We start from the raw sequence: 14,354 nt of genomic DNA, 5'->3' as shown, positions 1-14,354 counted from the left end.
TCGACCCCTCTCTGACTTCATTTCCTGTCATTCTCTCCATTACTCACTCTTCTCCAGCCATGCTGGCCCACTTGCTGTTGCTCAAACTGACAAGGACCCTCCCTCTTCATTGGCTTTGTATTTGTTCTCACTGCCTGGAACATTCTTCTACCCAGATCATCTGAGGACTTGCCCACCCACATCCAGTATTCTCAAATGTTATCTCCTTAGAGAAGAATTCCCTCCCTGACCAGCGTATCTAACTTGGTCTCATTCACCAGCACTGTCTATCCCTTTATCTTACTTTTTATCTTATGTTTTTCTACCAAACACCGATCACCACCTGAAATATTTCATATTTATTTATTGTGATTAGTGTCTGTCTCTCCCAGGTAGACTGTAAGCTCCACAAAGCAGGGCCTTTCGTTTTGTTCACTGTTGTTGTATCCCTGGTGCCAAGAACAGTTCATAGTAATATTTAGTAGATGCTCAATAAATATTTGTGAAATAAACACATTCAAAGACATACCTATATGGCAGGGCTTGGGGAGGGATGGGGGTGTGGATAATACGGAATAAACAAGAAAGGGAGAAAGAAAAAAATAAAGTGTATATTCTCTTGTCTTAGGTCATCCACTCCATGACATTCATTTTTTAGTATCTGCTCTTCGCTAAGGAGAAAACAACACCATCTGTTGTCTGTTAACCCGAGGACAGAATGCTAACCCAGGTGAGCCTGCCTCACAGCACCTGTACTTAACTAACCTTGACCACGTGCTGCCACAGCTCCTGCAAGCCCTCCCTCCAAGCACAGCAGCAGCCCAGCTCCAGAGCAGACAGGCATTTCACCCCACAGAAGTGACCTGCTGTCACCTACTCTTGGGGGTTATAGGGGGTTATGGGGAGATTAGAAGAAGATAGATGGGCCCACTCCCTGTCAACCCATATTGTTACCACTGATGATGCACTGACTGGGGAGAACCACATGTTAGTTCCCTGGAATCTCGTGTGACCTCACCCCCTGACTTCCCAGAAGGGGCTCTTGTAAACCCTGCGGGAAGCTGAAGCCAGACAATGACTGAGGGGTTCTGTTCACTCGTCTCCTGAGCAGCTTCACCTAGGAGTCACTTCAGTAACCAGTGGGGGTGGGGCAGGGGGGGAGGCAGTGTGCTTGCCACTTGGGTTTTCAAAACAAAACCATGTATTGTTTAGGGATACTTACACAGGAAGCAGAACTTTCAGAGAGAGAGAGAGAGAGAGAGAGAGAGAGAGAGAGAGAGAGAGAGAGAGAGAGAGAGAGAGAGAGAGAGAGAGAGAGAGAGAGGGCATCAAGGTCAGGATAATGGTTTCCTCTGGGTCAGGGGAAGAGGTATATGAAGGGAAATAGGAGGGTTCAAAAATACTTTGTTCTAGTTCTTAGCATTGTTGGTAGATGGGCGTTTTATTATTCTTCCTTAAGCTATAAAAGTTTTAGAAACTATTCAGTGCATTTAAAATGTTAACAGAAACACAGTTTTCAAACCAAATAATATGTACAATACATAGAATCAAAGATAATCTCCATAAACACACCAGAATACCTGCCTCTGGAGGGAGAGGGTTGGAAATGGGATTGGAGAATGAGAAAATGGGATGTACGAATAAACAAATAACACACACATTCTACTTAGCAAAGATAATGATGTGACCATGGAGTACAGTTTCCTCTACCTTCTGCACCAGGATATTGAATATGATAAAGAAGATGAACCTTATTAAATCTGATTGGTCCAAAATCAATCCGTACAAAACCAAATCACATGAATACTGCAAATAGTATTATAATCAAGTAAATGGTTGCTACAGGAGGTTTTCCCAGGTGGAGGATTTTGAAGGCCCTTCTGAGTGGTCATTTCTCCAAAAGTTTCATCTGTGTTCTTTGTTCAGCATTCCTGAAAGATTTCAAATGCAGCCCTTGGCTTATCAACCCATCCTATCTAATAAGAGTAATTTGCAGATTGACCATCACTCCAACACACAAGATGGCTGCCCCCATGTGGTCAAAGATCCTGCCTCCGTGTGGATACAATATGGCCACCACAAGATGGCCAGCAGGGGAGGGCAGTTGGGAGGGACCAGGCCGGCAGAGGAGAGAAGTTGGGGGCAAACAAGCTGTTAGGGGAGCAGTTAGACATCAATCAGGCTGGCAGGGAAGTGGTTAGACTCTCGCAGGGGTCCTCAAACTTTTTAAAGTGGGGGCCAGATCACGGTCCCTCAGAGAGCTGGAGGGCCGGACTATATGAACTACTAATTCCTGCTGTAACACCTCGGCTGCGCTCACTGCCCAAAAAACCTGGCGGGCCGGATCAGACTCCTCTGCGGGCCGCATGTGGCCCGCGGGCTGTAGTTTGAAGACGCCTGGTTAGAGGGTGATCAGGCTGGCAGGCGGAAGCAGTTAGGGGCAATCAGGAAGGCAGGCAGGTGAGCAGTTGGGTGCCAGCAGTCCTGGATTGTGAGTCCATGGGATTGGGCCTAAATGGGCAGTCAGACATCCCTCGAGGGGTCCCAGATTGGAGAGGGTGCAGGCTGGGCTGAGGAACATCCCCCCACCCCTGTGCATGAGTTTCATGCACTGGGCCTCTAGTTTCACAATAAAACTTGAAAACCAATAGAGAGGTTCTCAGAGAGGAAGAGGGTCAGGGGAGGTTGAAAAGGGTAAAGGGGGTCAAATATATGGTGACAGAAAAGGACTAAACTTTGGGTGATGAGCACACAGTGCAATATACAGATGATGTATTATAATATTGTACACTTGAAGCTAATATAGTCTTATAACCAATGTCACCCCAATAAATTTAATTTTTTAAAGAAGATAAAGTAAGAGACTAAACTGGTATCCCTACAAGAGGAAAAGACCAAGCCCTCATAACTCAAAAAGAGGTATGTACCTCAAAAAGAAGTATAGTTCCATGTTGGACTGTTTCTTGGAAATTGCCTCTATGATTTAAAAGGAACATGTATGTATATCTCATGGACATGGACAATAGTTTAGTGAAGGCCAAGGGAGGGAGGGTGGAAGTGGTCAAAGGAAGGAAAACACCTACAATGTCAACATTTTAAAAATGTTTTTTAAAAAGAGTCACGTCTTCTTTTTAAAAAATTTAGTGTCTATAGTTATTACTACTTTCTCATTCTGTAGGGTTTTAAATTTTCTCTGTTTTTTTTCTTGATCACTCTTTTTAAAATATATATATTTTATTGATTTTTTACAGAGAGGCAGGGAGAGGGATAGAGAGTTAGAAACATCGATGAGAGAGAAACTTCAATCAGCTGTCTCCTGCACACCTTTACTGGGGATGTGCCTGCAACCAAGGTACATACCCTTGACTGGAATCAAACCTGGGACCTTTCAATCTGCAGGCCAATTCTCTATCCACTGCGCCAGACCAGTTAGGGCATTCTTGATCATTCTTTTCAGAGGTCTGTCTCCCTTATTAGTCTTTTCAAAGACTAGCTTTGATTTGGTTAGTTTTCACTGTTGTTTTTCTTTATAATGGTGGTGGTATAATTTGGATCATAAAAATATTAAAGGATTAGACTTAAAGAATCAAAGATGGCTGCACAGGTAAACACCTAGCTGCAGCCGCACACAACAATTCCAATAAAATACAACTAAAATATAAAATGGACATTACCCAGAACTACAGGAAAGTCGACTGACTGGAAATTCTACAACCAGAAGCAAGGAGAAAACCAGAAGGAAGCGCGGAGGAGCTGTAAAAGCCTAAGGTACGGAGACACGCGGCGCACGGAGAGAACAGAGCCGGAGAGGAGGGAGGCTGAGTGCCTGGCTGGCCTTCCCTAGCAGGAAGGAGATAAAAGCTCCAACTGTGCTGGGCCCCAGTTCTAGGCCAGACCCCGGGGACCCAGGCTCATCCATAGGGAGCTGGGCTGTAAGGTGGAACCCTGGGGGAGCGGCGAATGTAGGTCCCGGAGGCACACACATTGCGCGCAGAGAAGGGACAGTTGGCTGTGCCACAGGATTGCCCTGGTGCGAAGGAGACAGGGGCTCCAGACTTCTCTGAACGCCACCTCCAACCCTACTTCCAACTGAACTGAATCCCAGTTCCGGGCTCATTGGGGGAGAGCCTAGACTGTTTGGTAGCAGGTGAAAATCAAGGGCACCTTTCTCTCAGAGGCGCTTGCAGCGAGTACTGAAGGACCCTGGGATTACTGAGACTCATGAGCCACATAGGGTGGGGCTGACAGAAGCCAAGGCTGTAGGCTCCACCCTGAAACCCCGCCCCATCAGGGAAGCTGTGAAAATGCCGAGACATCGAAATAGCTCACAAATGAAAGAAATGGAGGACAAAAAGCGACTGGATATAGAGTTCAAATCTACGCTTATAAGGTTTTTCAAGAATTTCCTAGAAAAGATGGATAAGACCTATGAGGATATGAAAAGGGATCAACTAGAATTAATAAGGAATCAACAAGAAATGATAAGGGATCAAAAGAGATAAAGAATACATTGTCTGAAATAAAAAATATCATACAGAGTCCTAAAAACAGAATGGAAGATCACAAGAATCAAGTCAAAGATTTGGAACACAAAGAGCCAGAAGACACTCCTCTGCAGAAGCTAGAAGGCAAGAGAATCCAGAAAATTGAAGATAATGTAAGAAACCTCTGGGACAACTTCAAGCGAACCAACATCAGAATTATGGGGGACCCAGAAGATGAGAGAGAGCAAGATATCGAAAACATACTGAAAGAAATAGTGACAGAAAACTTCCTCCATCTGGTGAAAGAATTAGACTTACAAGTCCAGGAAGCACACAGAACTCCAAACAAAAGGAATTCAAAGAGGATCACACCAAGACAATTCATAATTAAAATTCCAAGAGCAAAAAACAAAGAGAGAATATTAAAAGCAGCAAGAGCAAAGCAGGTAGTTACCTATAATAAAGGAATACCTATCGATTGTCAGCTGATTTCTCAACAGAAACCATGCAGGCCAGACGGGAATGGCAAGAAATATTCAAGGTGATGAATAGTAAGAACCTACAGCCAAAGATAATCTATCCAGCAAAGCTATCACTCAGAATCGAAGGCCAGATAAAGAGCTTCACTAATAAAAGAAGTAAAAAAAAAAAGCTAAAGGAGTTCATCAACACCAAATGAGAATTATATGAATTGCTGAAGGGGGTTCTTTCAGAAGAGAAAGTAAATAAAGATAAAAATTATGAACAAGAAATACGTAACTATCAACAAGTGAATCTAAAAACCAAGGGAATTAAAAAACCTGATGAACAATATTAACTGTTGAATATAATAGAATCAGAGGTATGGAAGGGGAGTGAACTGACAATTCTTGGGGAAAAGGGGAGAGGGGGATGTGGGAAGAGACTGAACATAAACTGCACCTATGGATGAGGACAATGGGGGGTGGGGAAAGGCAGAGGGTGGGGTGGGAACCTGGTGGAGGAGAGCAATGGAGGGGGGGGGGGAAAGGAACATTTATAATAAAAAAAAATATTAAAGGATTAGAGTATCATCTGTGTATATCCCGGGTGAAAGAATAGCCATCTAAAAACTTAAAATGTTCAACTGGATTTAAAGGATTTTAAGAATGAAATAGAAATTCTGGCTAATGGGGAAGAAAACATAAATTATCCTTATCCTTTTACCTACTTGAGAGAGAAAAAAAAGCATTTCTCTTTACTAGGCAGAATCAAGACTTTGAAGAGGTCATTAATGAAAAGTCCTGATAAAATCTTAAATTAAAATGTACATTCACAGAAGATGCTCATTTTTGTATTAAAATGTGAAAATAGTTTATCTAGTTATACAAATTAAAGGCTTGCTAATTTTCCTTCACCTTCGCAGTACCTTCTTACCTCCTGCTAGGCTCTACTTATCTCCTCTGAGCTGTAGGTAGTTTTGCTCCAGCTCTGGGAGCCCAAGAACCCGGACTGAGAACATCTATATATTTATATAAAAGCCTAAGTGACCATTTGACTATCCAACCCATAGCTATGACACACAATGACCACCAGGGTTTAGATGCTCAACACAGGAGCTACCAAGGTGTGGTGATTTGGCAGCTTCAGTTCTTAGGTGATGCACCCAGAATCAGAGAGGAGAGAGCTCGATTTTGGGGTATATCACCCGAAAACCACTTTCTTGCAATCAGGACCGCTCAGGGGAATGTCAGAGAGCTAGTTTTGGCCCGACCCCTGCAGGCCAGGTCAAGGAACCCACTGGTGCAGCATCCGTGCACTGGGCCTATGTAATAAAAGCCTAATGTAATAAAAGCCTAATATGCTAAGTCCCTGTTGACTGGTCAGCCATTCAATCAAAGTGTAATATGCTAATGATATGTTAAGGCTACTCAACTGCTTGCTATGACATGCACTGACCACCAGGGGGCAGATGCTCTGAGTCTAACCGGTAGGTGAGCTTGTTGCTGGGCTCTGGCCAATCCAAACTGAGGGAGATGATCTGGACATACCCTTGAGTCCTCCAGCAGTCCCTCCCCAGCTGGCCAACCTCCTATATCCCTCCCCGGCTCCAATCATGTACCAGTGGTGCCCCTTGGCCTGGTCTGCACCCTCTTGCAATCTGGGACCCCTCAGGGGATGTTAGAGAGTCAGTTTCAGCCCGATCCTGCAAGCCAGGCCAAGGGACCCCACTGGTGCATGATTTTGTGCACTGGGCCTCTAATGTAGTAATAATAATGGCAGCTAATGTTTATTGAGAACTTAATTTATTCCAGACACTAAATGTATAATCTCATTTAATTATCTTAATAACCATCTGTGGTAAGTACTATTATTCTATTATCCTTCAATATAAAGATGAGGGAACTGAGACTGTAAGAGATTAAGTAATTTGCCAAAAACCACAGAGTGGGCAATTGATGGAGGCAGGATTTACACCCAGACAGTTCAGCAGCCCCTGAGTAGGTAGTTCTTCCTCCCCTCCCCCCGAGTACCCTTAATGTGCCCACTCCTTCTGGGTCCCTTTCGGCTCCCCTTGGAATCAGCTCTTCAGCTGCAGTGGTAGGTTTTGTTGAGGCTACCAGGGTTGTCCCAGGCCAAACTACAGGTTGACCAGGTGACCACACCAGTCACACAGCAGGGCAGCCCAGATGGTGATGCTGACCACAGTTGGGGAAAAGAGAGAGCAATGGAGGCCTCAGCCCCTGGTCCAGCCTGACCCTAAGCCTAGCCTTTTACTTACCCTCCTGTCTGGAGCTGATTATAGGACAGCACAGCAGATGCCAGGGGTCAGGGAGGTCCTTAGAAGAGAATTAGGCCCCCAAACCAGGAAAGGGCTCAATCCCAACAGTGCACCGGTAGTAGAGGAGGGGATAAAATAGCCTGAGAGGAGACTGGCCCCAAAGGCAACTTGAATCCCTCTACAGCCAGCCTCAACTCCCAACCCTCTGGACTAGTCAGTTCCTTCTGGTTAGACCAAGGCAGACTCCTGGCACTACCTCCAAGCCCCATCTAACTCTCTTCCACATTTTGCCATTATTACCTCTTCAGACCACCCATAACTCCTCTAAGTCCCTCCGCTCTCCTGCAAAGTCCAAGTCCAATCTCACTTCCTCCAGAAAGAACTTCTGGGGTCCATGTTAGGTTTCTTCATATGATCATTTGACTAGTTGGTTGATTCCCTTTTTTTCCCATTTGCCATTCTCAGGGAATCAAGCTAATGTTAAAATATATAACCTTTCGGGGGGCAAAAAAAAAAAAAATCAATAAAATATATTAAAAAAATATATATATAACCTTTGTATGTGTCTGGCAAAACATTTTGTTTGCATGTATTTGTAATATATCTAAGGTTGCTATCTTGTATATTTTCTCTTTCCTACTTGTGTGACACAGCAATATGTGCTTTTAATTTTAAAAAATTTTTAAACCTTTTGTTTTGTAATGATTTCAGACTTATAAAAAGTTACAAAACTATTCCCTACCTGGTTTGGCTCAGTGGATAGAGCGTTGGCCTGCAGACTGAAGGGTCCTGGGTTCGATTCCAGTCAGGGGCACATGCCTGGATTGCAGGCTTGATCCCCAGCAGACGGCATGCAGGAGGCAGCAGATCAATGATTCTCTCTCATCATTGATGTTTCTATCCCTTTCTCTCCCTCTCCCTTCCTCTCTGAAATCAGTTATTTAAAAAGTTACAAAACTAATATAAGGAATTCTCATATACCCTTCACCCAGCTTCCCCAAATGATACCGTTGTACATAATTATAGTACAATGATCAAAACTAAGAAATTAACATTGATATAATACTATTAATCAATCTATTAAAATTTCACCTTCATATTTATTCAGATTTCACCAGATTTTCCCCTAATGTCCTTTTTCTGTCCTAGAATCCCACATTACAATTAGTTGTCATGCCTCCTTAGTATCTTCTCATCTGTTACAGTTCCTCAGGACTGGTCAGTTATTTTGTAGAATATCCCTCAAGTGGGCTTTTCCGATGCTCTCTCATGTTTACATTTTGGCTATGCATATTGGGCAAGAAACCACAGAAGCAGTGCAATGCATTTTTATCAGTTCATCATAACAAGTTACATGATGTCTATATGTTTTATTAATGATTATGTTAACCCTCGTCACTTGGTGACGTAGTGTTGCCACTGTCAAGTTCTATTTTTACCTTTGTGATGCTCTAAATTGTGAGGAGAGAGTCAAAGTATCTAAGTAAACATCCTGTTTTTCCTCAAGCTATTACCCACTAATTTTAGCACCCACTGATGATTCATGCTTCACACAATTATTACTGTGGGTGTTTGCCAAATAGTGATTTTCTGTTTCCACCATTTCTTCTACATTTATTAGATTTTATTAGTTAGAGTTTGACTGTAATGAAGACTTTAAATTCTCCCGCATTCATTCATTCGTTTATAGCTGTATGTGCTCATGAATTCTTATTTCATTTTATGGGTATAATTTATTACATCCATTAATTATTTTGTTGCTCAAGTTGTTCCAGATTTGGCCATTGGGTGATCCTTTTAGTTGGCTCCTGTGTGCTTTTGACATGTTTCTCTCATTTTTAAGCCGTTCCTAACTCTCTGGTCCCATCCCTGGAATCATTGTTTCTCCAAAGAGGCAGCAACATGTTTAGATAGATGACTGGTGATGTTTTATACATCAGCATTATGTTTATATGTATATCAACTTTATTGAGATATACATACATCCTATATAATAAAAGGCTAATAAGCAAATAGACTGAACAATGGAACAATCAGTCGCTATGATGTGTGCTGACCACCAGGGGGTGTGAGCTGAACATGGTAGGTGTTGCCACTGCAGGATGGTGGAGCAGGTGAGTGGGGGCTCCAGACCAAGGCAGAGTGCTGGTCACTGTCGCTGTCATGGGGGAGAGCCTCTGGTGATTACTGAAAATTCTTTGCTCCTGCATACCACAGTCCCACCCGGCACTTGCACCTTTAGCCAGCGCCAGAGCCATCGCTCACACCCACTGCTGGTGTCCAGTGCTGGTCCCGAACACTTGGCACCATCAGTGGGTATTAGAGGTGGCTGCTGGCCCTGATTGCCCCTGAGGGCTTTTCCACCTCCCCATGCTCCTGAGGGGTGATCGGGGCAGCAGCCACCAATGTTCGCACCTACTGATGGCACCAGCCCCAAAATGAGGGGGGGTGAGGGGGCGCGTTGTGTGGGAGGGGCCAGGCTGGGTCATGGGCTGAGACCTGCCCCTGTGCCCACTGCAGCCTCTCGGGCCCACAGTTCCTTTCAAGGTGCATGAATTTGTGCACTGGGCCCCTAGTAGTATATATAACAGCTTTATTTAAATACAATTTATATATCCCACAAGTCACCCATTTAAAGTGTACAATTCAGTGTCTTTTAGCATATTCACAGATTGTTCAACCATTATCACAATTTAAGTTTAAAATATTTTCATCAACCTGCCTGGTGGTATAACTCAGTGGATTGTCATCCCATGCACCAAGAGGTCCCAGTTTGATTCCTGGTCAGGGTACATGCACGGGGTTATGCGGGAGGCATGTGGGAGGCAGTCTGTCGATATTTCTCTCTCTCCTCCTTTCCTCTCTTTCTAAAATTAATTTAAAAATATTTTTAAATAAAAATAAAACATTTTCATTATCCTAAAAAGGAAACCTGTACCCATTAGCAGTCACTCTCCATTTCCCTCCAGTCTCCTCCCACCCCCCAATGCCTTCCTAGGCAACCACTAATCTACTTTCTGTCTCTGTAGATTTGCCTACTCTGGACAGTCATATAAATGGAATCATATAATATGTGGTCTTTTGAGTCTGACTTCTCTCATTTAGCATAATGTTTTCAAGTTTCACATGGGTCAGTACTTCACCCCCTTTATTGCTAAATAATAGTCCATTGTATGGATTTACCACCTTTTATTTACCCATTGATCAGTTTTGGACATTTGGGCTGTTCTCACTTTTTGGATATCATGAATAATGGCAGCACTATATTGGAAGATACATTAAAGAGGCTATGTGTAGATCTTCCATCAACCTCAACTATCTCATAGCACTCCGCAGTGTGAGAGCTTCTCATTTTTCTTATCTTCTCATCAAGGATGGCCATCCAGATTGCTTCCAATTCTTTTCCATCACAGATTTTTTAATTTTTATTTTTCAATTACAGTTGATGTTACAGTATTATACTAGTTACAGGTGTGCAACCAGTGATCAGACATGTATATAACCTCCTCCCCCAGCTCCTGGTAACTTTTAAGCTACTTTCTATATACACTGAGTGGCCAGATTATTATGACCTCTGAACACATAATAATCTGGCCACTCAGTGTTTATCCTATATAATAAAAGGCTAATACGCAAATTGTCCTCTCCACCAGGAGTTCGACCAGCAGGCAGGCCGGCCAACCACCTATGTCCCCTCCCCTTGGCCAGGCTGGCTGGACCCCACCCATGCACAAATTCATGCACCGGGCCTCTAATATATATATACTGAGTGGTCAGATTATTTTAGATTCAGAAATCATAATCTGGCCACTCAGTGTATATGAAGTTGCCTATTCTAGATATTTCATATAAGTGGAATCATATATTATTTGTCCTCTCGTGTCTGGATTATTTTACTTAAAATAATGTTTTCAAAGTTTATCCACATTGTAACATGTGTCTGAACTTTATTCCTTTTCATGGCTGAATATTTCAGTATATGTATATACCATATTTTGTTTACTGATCTATTGATGAACTCGTTCCCATCTTTTGGCTATTTGTAGATAATGCTGCAATGAACATTGCTGTACAAGTATCTGTACTTGTTTTCAATTCTCTCGGGTGTATACCTAGGAGTGGAATTGCTGGTTCTTATGGTAGTTCTCTGTTTAACATTTGGGGAAACTGCCAAAATGTTTACATAGTGGGTGCACCATTTTACATTCCCATCATCAGTGTGCAAAGGTTCCAGTTTTTCACATCCTTTTCGGTGTTGTGTTGGTTGTTATTGCCATCTAGTGGTGTGAAGTGGTATCTCATTGTGGTTTTGATTTTTTATTTTCTAATAACTAATGATGTTGAGCAATTTTTCATTTTCTTGTTGGTCATTTGTATATTTTCTTTAGAGAAATGTCTTTTCAAATCTTTTGTCTATCTTTAAAATTGGGTTGTTAGTCTTTTTGTCATTAAGTTGCAGTTTTTTAAAATATATTCTGGATTGTATTAAATCCTTATTAAATACATGATTTGCAATATTTTCATCCATTCTGTGGGCTGTTTTTTTTTTTTTGTTGTTGTTGTTTTTACTTTCCTGATAATGTTTTTTGGTACACAAAGTTTTTAATTTGGTGCACTCGGTGGAATTAAGGTTAGGGTTAAGGTTAGGGTTAGGGACAGAGTTAGAGGTTAGGGTTAGGGGTAGGGTTAGATGTTAGGATTAAGGTTTGGGTTAGGGCTTAGGGTTAGGGTTAGAGCTTAGGTTTAGGGTTAGGTTTAGAGTTAGACATTAGGGTTAGAGTTTGAGGTTAGGTTTAGTGTTATGATGAAGTCCAATATATCTATTTTTTTCTTTTGTTACTTATGCTTTTGGTGTCATACTTAAGTATCTCTCACCAAATCCAAAGTCATGAAGACTTACCACTATGTTTTCTTCTAAGAGTTTTATAATAATCACATTTTGAAGATGGCAGATCTTCTAGACCAGTGGTTCTCAACCTTTTTAATGTCGTGACCCTTTAATACAGCCCAGGTTTTGGGTTTGATCCCAGTAGGGGGCGTGCAGGAGGCAGCCTATCAATAATTCTCATCATTATTATTTTTTTTTAAAGGACATTTCTTTTTCTTTTTTAAAAAAATATATTTTATTGATTTTTTACAGAGAGGAAGGGAGAGAGATAGATACCTAGAAATGTCGATGAGAGAGAAACATCGACCAGCTGCCTCTTGCACACCCCACTGGGGATGTGCCTGCAACCAAGGTACATGCCCTTGACTGGAATTGAACCCGGAACCTTTCAGTCTGCAGACCGACACTCTACCACTGAGCCAAGCCGGTTTCGGCTCTCTCTCATCTTTAATGTTTCTTTCTCTCTCCCCACTCTTCCTTCCTCTCTAAAATCAATCTATAATAATAAAAGCATAATATGCAAATCGACTGGCTGAAAAGCAAGATGACCATCCAGATGATCACGCTATGACACGGCCTGATGCCAGGCCATCCAAGGCAGGTGCGATGTGATTGGTCGGGGGTGTGGGGTGCCATTGCCCCACGATTGCCCCACAGAGAGAGGCTCAGGCCACCAATCAGTAGGGCAATCAGTGGGGAGGGGGGCTCCGTGATCGCCCCAAAGAGGGAGGCCCAGCCACCTTCTGTGGGGTGACCAATGGGGGGGGCAGGCCACTGACCGGCGGGCTGTAGCAGGTGGGCAGGGCCTACCTCTTTTTTTTTTTTTTTTTTTTTAAATATTTTGATTGTTTACTGAAAGGAAAGAGAGGGATAGAGAGTTAGAAACATCGATGAGAGAGAATCATCCATCAGCTGCCTCTTGCACACCGCCTTCTGAAGATGTGCCCGCAACCAAGGTACATGCCCTTGACCAGAATCGAACCTGGGACCTTTCAGTCCACAGGTCGACGCTCTATCCACTGAGCCAAACCGGTTTCGACAGGGCCTACCTCTTTAGGGCAATTGATTGTGAGGCTCCCAGACTGTGAGAGGGCACAGGCCAGGCTGAGGGACCGCCCCCCATCCCCCAGCCGAGTGCACAAATTTTGTACACCAGGCCTCTACTAAAAATATATTTAAGAAAGAAAGATACCGCTGAAACCAGTTTGGCTCAGCGGTAGAGCGTCAGTCTGCATACTGAAAGGTCCCAGGTTTGATTCTGGCCAGAGGCATGTACATTGGTTGCGGGCACATCCCCGATAGGGGGTGTGCAAGAGGCAGCTGGTCGATGTTTCTCTGTCATCGATGTTTCTAGCTCTCTATGTTTCTCCCTTCCTCCCTGTAAGAAAATCAATAAAATATATTTTAAAAAAAAAGAAAGAAAGAAAGAAAGAAAAAGATACCGAGGGTGGAACCAAGAGCCCAGAAAGCAGAGCCAAGAGCCATGGAGAATCATCCCCAGCTTTGAAACCTAATCAAGGAACATCATTTGCCAGATTGGGTTTCTGAATTGCTATAGACCAGCGACTCCTTTGTGTCTCCCATTTCCCACCTTTTAAACTGGAATGCCTATAGCAGCTATCCTGTGCCTGTTCCATCATTGTATGCTGTGTGTGTTTGGGACAGCTACGTTTTCTAAGTTTCATAGATCTACAGATGGAGAAAAATAGTACAGGAACCACACTTAAGGAATACACCCAAGGAGCCTTGTTCACCCCTGAGATTCTGGACTTTGAGGCAGTGCTGGAATAGAATGAGACTTACTGACCTTGGGAAGGGGTGGATGCAGTTTGCACATGGAAGGAACATGAATCCTTGGGGGGTCAGAGAATGAACTATAGTAGTCAGTTTCCAAATTGGCCCCCGGTGATCCTCAACACCTGGTATTCACAGCCATGTGTAATCAATCCCCTCCCCTTGAATGTGCTCTGGAGCTAGTGAGTCGCTTCTAATGAGTAGAATATTGCAAAAGTGGTGGGATTTCAATGCGATTGGTCCACTGTCCTGGACCACTGGGGTCCACGGGGCTGCGGCAGAGCTGGAGTGGACAGAGGGACTGGGCCTTCCAGAACGACTGCCCAGGTGAGTCCTTGTGGGTTTTTGGCCCTCCATGTCACCCCGTGCTTCCTCGCACAGCACTTCTCTGTGGAACGAGCCTGTTCCCCTTTGTTTCTTGTGCTACAGGGAAACAGCGCCTGATCCAGGGAAATAGGAGCCCAATGGG

This window comes from Pipistrellus kuhlii, unplaced genomic scaffold (genome assembly GCF_014108245.1).
Source record: "Pipistrellus kuhlii isolate mPipKuh1 unplaced genomic scaffold, mPipKuh1.p scaffold_m20_p_130, whole genome shotgun sequence".
Classification (NCBI taxonomy): domain Eukaryota; kingdom Metazoa; phylum Chordata; class Mammalia; order Chiroptera; family Vespertilionidae; genus Pipistrellus; species Pipistrellus kuhlii.
The sequence above is the reverse complement of the archived record's forward strand: the minus strand, read 5'-3'. Positions refer to the sequence as shown.